This window comes from Notamacropus eugenii, chromosome 6, assembly GCF_028372415.1.
Source record: "Notamacropus eugenii isolate mMacEug1 chromosome 6, mMacEug1.pri_v2, whole genome shotgun sequence".
Classification (NCBI taxonomy): Eukaryota; Metazoa; Chordata; class Mammalia; order Diprotodontia; family Macropodidae; genus Notamacropus; species Notamacropus eugenii.
In genome coordinates this window covers 345,755,319-345,762,626 of record NC_092877.1, presented here as the reverse complement: position 1 = coordinate 345,762,626, position 7,308 = coordinate 345,755,319, and positions in this window count along the sequence as shown.

Genomic DNA, 7,308 nt, shown 5'->3' with positions numbered 1-7,308 from the left:
CAGAAAGTACATGTGCTGAGATTTAGAAGAGACCTAAGAGATTTTAGTCGATGGCCCTATCAAATGGTTCAGCATGAGAAACTGATATGATTTTATCCATGGCAATGATTTTAAAGAAGAGGCCTTGCCATCTGCTTTACTAACATACCCTAAAGATCATGGGACTTTTTCCCCCTTATTTGCAGCTGAAATTTTCCTCTTTTATTCTTTTCCTCCTTCAAATGGGAGTTCTTGAGAATAGAGACCATCTGACTTTTCTGTTTGCATCGCCAGCTCATAGGACCATGCTTTACTGTCCTAATAGACAGCAAGGGCTTCAGAAATGCTTTCTGTGATTATTTCTGTAATTGTATAAAGGTATTGAGCTATATAAGCTCTCTAGACTCACTGAAAGCATTTTAGGGACAACTCCAGTAGCAGGCAGGACAATGGGAAAGAGGGGCACTTCAGTCTTTTCTAACATGGTTGGGATTTCTATCACTAGTTCTCTATATTTGACGCTTTTTTTCATGCAATTTGTATGTTTTAAGTATTTGACATGACAATATCATAGGTAGGCAGCTCGGTGGCTCAAGAGTAGCTAAGAGGTGCAGTGGATGAAGTGACAGACCTGGAGTCAGGAAGATCCATCTTCCTGAGTTCAAATCTGGCCTCAGACACTCACTAGCTATGTGACCCTGGACAAGTCACTTCAGCCTGTTTGCCTCAGTTGCCTCAGCTGTAGAATTAGCTGGGAGGGAAATGGCAAACCAGTCCAGTATCTCTGCCAAGAAAACCCCAAATGGGGTCAGAAAGAGTCAGACATGACTAAAAAATGATACAAAAATAACATCTATTAAGAACGTAGTTTTTAATACTATTTGCATGTAGGATATATATAGGACAGCTCTCAGGGAAGGGCGGGGGGAGGAGAAACTGGGGGAAACTATGGTGATATAAAAAATCAAAAAGATATTAATTAAAACTTACTTAAAATTGAACAAAAAAAGAAATGTTTTATGTATTCATCTAGTTCAAACTGCTCATCTTACGGATGGGGAGACCTGAGACTCAGAGAGATTACCAAGGTCACCCAAGTAGAAAGTATGATTCAAGCACTGGGACCCAGGGCCTCTGACACTAAAAAACCATTGCCTTATCCATTAATTTACTTTGTACTGATTCTGTGTTCCAGAAGTTTTTACATTCTAATAAACATTTATCTGTGTCATTATTTTGCAATTATAATACTTGACATTTGGATTAGAAAGGAAAAAGTCAATTCCCAGATAACATTTTCTTTATAAAAATTAATTGTTCAGAGTTTCCCAAAGCATAACTCATTTTAAACAGAGTCATGCTGTGGCGCACTCTGGGTCTGTGGTTATAATAATAACTTCAGGTCTTTCAATGGGTCTCCAATTCCAAGGGGATCTTTTTTTCATAAATCCTTATAAACCTACTCTAGCTGTAAGACCAGATACCAAAGATGCAAAGGTCTGTAGTTTTCCAAGAAGTCCATTTTAAATGCACACTCAGCCACAAAAGATATTAAATAAGAATGAAATATTAAAAGTAGAACCCTTCGGAGGAGAATGGTCCCCATACTGTGCCGATGAGGACCATGGAGAGGGGAAAGAAAGTAAGGCTGTCTATGTTGAGCTGAGGAACATTGGAAAGACCCTTCCTATCTGTTATCATCTCAAAGGTCCAACCATGTGCATACAGCCCAGTAGGGCCCAGCTGTGGTTAAATGAGACAGTCAGGCCTTCCTAGACAGTGGGACTCAGAAAAAGAAAACATCGTTGGGACCAAATTTATGTTTTTAGTATTTTCAAGTCTGCAAAATATTTTTGGTACCACAACAACTCTGAAGCATACACTAAAAGCTTGTTTGTTGTGGAGGGGGAGGAAGCTGTTTGGTCCAGACCCATGATTTCATCAGCCTACAGATCAGTAACTTTTAGGCAGTCCTTGAAATTGCCTGGGACAATTAGGAGGCTAATTGACTTCGGCAGGATTATAGATTTAGAGTTGAAAGAGAACCTTTCACGGCGTCCGGTCCTTTAATTTTACATGTAAGAATGCTGAGGCACAGTAATGTTAGGTGGTGCAGTGGATGAAGCTCTAGGCTTGAGATACCCAAATTGAAATCTTGCCTTAGACATGGACTCTGCAATCTGGCCAAGCCTCCCAAGCCTCTCTCAGCCTTAGTTTCCTCATCTATTAAATGGGGATAATAAAAGTGATCTGGCCAAGCCTCCCAAATCTCTCTCAACCTTAGTTTCTTCATCTATTAAATGGGGATAATAAGAGCACCTAGCTCATGAGGTTGTTGTGAGGATCAAATAGATAAATTGCTTTGCAGACACTAGAGTACTATTGGAATAGTAGCTATCACTTTTATGACTACTGTTATTGGCCTCGATAACACAGTCAGTTTGCGTCAGAGGGCAGCTTTGAACCCATGTCTTCCTGACTCTGAGGTCAGCTCTGTATGGACTGGGCCCCACTCCCTCTGTAGAGTTATTGTAATTATGCCCATTTTATAGATGAAGAAAACAGAATCTCATATTATGGAGTGCCTTCTAAATGCTATAGGAGTACAGAGAAGGAGACCTGGGATAGAGTAGATAAGGAAGCCTTCTTAGGACAAGTGGGATTTAACTTTAGACTTAAAAAAATTAAGTGGGGTTCATATAGACAGAGAGGGGAAGAAAAGGAAAAAACAATAAAATAGGAGAGAGGGCATTGCAGGGGAAAAACAGTTAGAACCTGAGGAACAGCCTCCTGGGGAAAGAACATAAAGGAAGCAGCTGCTGACTAAGTGAGATCTTTGAAAGAAAAGTAAACAAGAAATGCTTCTGTAAGCATCTAGCCATTCTCAAATGACAATCCCCCAAAAGTCCAAAAGCAGAAGATGCATCTGCCTTGAGTTTGCTTCTTTTCCTTTGATTGAATTTTAATGTTTGTCCCCCTGTGCCTGAGCCCCAAGTCCCCAAAAGATCTAGTCCTGGATAGGGCACATTTAACAGTCTCTTTAACATAGTATCAATATTAATTGAATGATAAAATCAAGATGGGATGCAGCATGAACTTGGCAATAGTGAAGTTAGCCACAAGGTGGCATTTGAGGACTGAGACTGCAAACTCGGGCTTCCAGGTGAGTGGCTACCAATCAGCTAGTATGTTCTAAAATCTAAGACCTAGGGGAAGATCAAGATTCCCTGGCACTATTTTGAACAGCGTAGGACTTGCACATTTCTGTTACTGGGTCAATAAGACATTAAGCTCTTATAATTGTTCAGTTCCTTCAGTAGTGTCCTTCTCTTTGGGACCCCATTTGGAGCTTTCTGGGCAGAGACACTGTAGTGGTTTGCCATTTCCTTCTCCAGCTTATTTTACAGGTGAGGAAACTAAGGCAAATAGGGGTAAATGACTTGCCCAGAATAACACAGTTAGTAAGTGCCTGAGACCAGATTTGAACTCAGGGAAATGAATCTCCGTGGTTCTCGGTCTGTCACCTAGCTGCTATGTATGTATGTATGTATGTATGTATGTATGTATGTATGTATGTATTGCATGTATGTATGCAGACACACAGCTATCTCTCCACTACATTCAAGGGCCACACTTGTCCCAGGCTTTAGGACTCTGCTCCATCACCAAGGAATTCAGACGCAATTAAGCCAAAATTGCTCTTCTCTATGTTTGTGGCAAGCCCCTGAGGTCTCCTTGGTTACTCATTTCATCTCTCTCCTCTTCAGAGCAACCACAACCAGGGAAATCCTTGTTCTGGGGACAGGGAGCCCTTTGAGAGTAATCTCAGCGTGTCCAGGAAACATCTTTTCTCTCGTCCTTCTTGTCTCAGCACACAAGCCTAAAAGGATTGTGGAAAGGGGATGGGTGATACTCAGTCTAGAACATAGAAAGTCCTTCATTTGGTTCCTTCCTCTTTAGAAGCCAGCCCAGCTATCTTACCATGCCCCAAACTTCCCATGCTCATCTACTTCTCTATACTTTTGTTCAGGCTTGATACATTTATTAAAATTGGCATCTCGAATTTCCTTCCAAGCTCAGTCCAAATGGTACTTCCTATCATCCCTGCTTTAAGTGCCTCCAACCCTCCCCCCATTATCTGGTATTTATCATAAATTTATCTTGTATATTTCCTATATGCTTATACATGGACATGCTATCTCTGTCTATAGACTAGATGCTTCTTGAAGGCAGGAAACACTTCATTTATGTCTTTGTGTCTCAAGTACTTGGTTACATGATTGACTGATGCTGTTTCTCAACCAGTTACACTTTCTGTCTATCCAATTCCAACCAGACTGAAAAATTCAATTTAAACAGAAGGGAACAGAATGAAGGTTTATATAAATCACTGACAAGTAAGAAAAGCTTTGAACATTACATGTTGGTTACAATATATATTTAAAATAAAATAAAACTATTCAATTCTGTGTACAATTCTTTTCTGTGATGTTTGCTGTTCAATCATTCAGTCATGTCCAAGTCTTCATGACCCTGTGGGCTCTAGCATGGCGAAATTGTCCATTGGGTTTTCTTTGCAAAGGTACTGGTGTGTTTGTTATTTCCTTCTTGCATGGATTAAGGCAAACAGAGGTTGAATGACTTGACCAGGGCCACATAACTTGTAAATGTCTGGGGTCAGATTTGAACTCAGCTCTTCCTGACTTCAGGCTCAGCACCCTGTCTGCCTAGCTGCCTAAATTACGTATATGGAATTTCCCATTTTATTTGATATTTATTAAGTTCATAATAAAAAAATCAACTTAAATTGTCCCAATAGAATTGTATCTTTGTATCTTGAGCATCTGGCATGGCACCTAGCACAAAGAAAGTGTTTAGTAAATGTTTGCTAAATGAAAAAAAAAGAACATTCAAGGCAACTTTGAATAGCAAAATAAATCACACAAGGACCATATTCCAGCTGAGGATCATGAGTGATAAAGGAGAAGCAGAAGGATCCCTTGGTTTGCCTTGGTGGTTGGTGATTGGTAATGTTTCACAGCAGATGTTCAGGTCCTTACTGAATGACTTTCAGAACCCTTGCCTCTTCTTCAGTCCACCTCCTCCTTGACAACATTTATTGGGAACCTGTACTCATGGCCCAGGGCATGGTTGAAAATATACCTACTGCCATACCTGGCCTCCAAACCTGAGTTCACAAGCTGCTTGCCTCACCCTAGGAATGGTTTTGTCCACTGTACCCATAATCTAAAGATTCTAGATATACCACCATCAATTCTTAGCTCTGAAAGTTAGGCCATCCAGGCTCAGTGCAGTGTAGCACAGATAAGGGATAGGTGGTCCTGGAGGTGAGCAGAGCAAGTCTGAATCTCACCCTGACACTTTCTAGCCACAAGAATATGGACAAATTGTGGACAGATCTGAGATTTAGAACTGGTAGGGACATTAGATGCCATCTGGTTCATTTTGTTTTAATCTTTCTATTCTCATGAAGTCTTTGCTATTTGTTTCACCTGTTCTAATTTTCAGTGAATTCAGTTTTTAGGTAAGATTTATCACTGGCTCTTCTCCACTATTATTCTCCCACCCTGGTGATTTTTTTCCTATGAGAATCCCTGCAGATATAATAAGTCAAAATTACTCTGTTCAGTAACAGAAAACTATTCCTTCAGAGTTCAGTCAAACATAATCTAGTATATTGTGTAACTAACTGACTATGACCATGTATTTCATGGCTGCCATGTTTGACAACCCTTCATTGCCAATATCTCACTCATCACTATAAATACTGTTTTGTGCAAAGTTCTGTGTTAACTATTCTGCTCCACCTTACAAAAGTCTAGCTTCCTTTTTATGTCTAGGAAAAGGGAACATAAGCTTAGGGACTTTTGTCTCATGTAGTTTTCATTTATGATTTCCTGAAATATAACCCCGGTAAACCAGGCTTTGATAAAACCCATTGGGATTCACATAGAGTTATTTAACTATGCCTTTAAACCCAAATCACTCTGAGTCTCACTGATTGGCCAAAATAGGGGCCAGCCCAAGCCTCACTTGTTCATTGTTTGGGATTTGATGGCTCAGAGTAACTGTAAAAAGCAATTGTTTCTGTTCTGACCAGAAATTCTGAGGATCTTCCCCTCTATGATTGACTTTTGTGAAGTCAAACTAAGCCATCTTTTGCCTCAGTTCTTACCTAGCTTTAAATCATTGAATGGGTGTTTCTTCAGACACACTGAGAACTAGAAAAGACCTTAGCTTAAAAAGGTCAGGATCTCCCACTGCATCCAGGGCTATCACCAGCACCCTATGTCTTGTCACTGGACTCCAATGACTCTGGAGGGGAGAGTGAGACTGATGATTTTGAAGAGTTCTGCCTCACCTAAATCCAAATCACTTGCAAGTCAAGACATCATCCTCCTGAGGTCATTGGTTCTCTTAGAGAAGGAACAATGGACAGCAACATCAAATTTACAGATAATATAAAGCTAGAAGATATAGGGAATGTATTGGATGAAAAAATTTAGGATAAAAAAAGAACTTGAAACATTAGAACGATGACCTAAATGAAATAAAATGAAATAAGATAGATATAAAAGATCATACACTTGAATTAAAAAATAATTTTATCAATGCAATATTTTGGAAGCATGGCTATAGTACAGATAGAATTAGAAGGTTTAAAGGAACAACATATTTTGGTACCTAGTGAGCTTCAAGCATTTTTACCCTCTTTTGGTATAAATAACTTGAGCACTAACTCTAGTTGTGAAAGCTATCAAAATGGCACCACTGATCTCCTTTAGGCTCCTAGGGCTGGTAGACTGGGCTCTATGGTATGATGGGGAAGGGGGTGGCAAGGTTTGCACAGACACCACATGAGTGTTCGTTTCTGGTTCCTCCTGTGATGCCTTTGTCCTAGCCTGCAGTACTAGCACTACATACCCCTGGTATAGGTTGAACATATTAGGACAATGAAGAACTTTGAAATTATTGTGCTGGGCTTATAAAAATAGAAGTTTCTGTCTCATAATCCTATTTCCAAGGCAGCTGTTTGCTTCAGTTTGGATTGGGGAGAACAGAACATCTCTGTTTGGGGGTCTCGGTTTGTTCCTGAAGCAGGCTGCAGGTTCATTTATATCCTCTGAAGAAGTTTTGGACAAGATGCTAGAATATCGCTCATTAAATGAACAGAGAATCACAGGACCTCAAGAAAAAGTACAAAGAGAGGAAAGCTGAATCATCCTCAGTTTTCTCTCAGATTTACAGTCCTCACGATCCTCAGATCATCCACCGAATTCTCTCTAGAACATTTAGTTTAGAAAACAA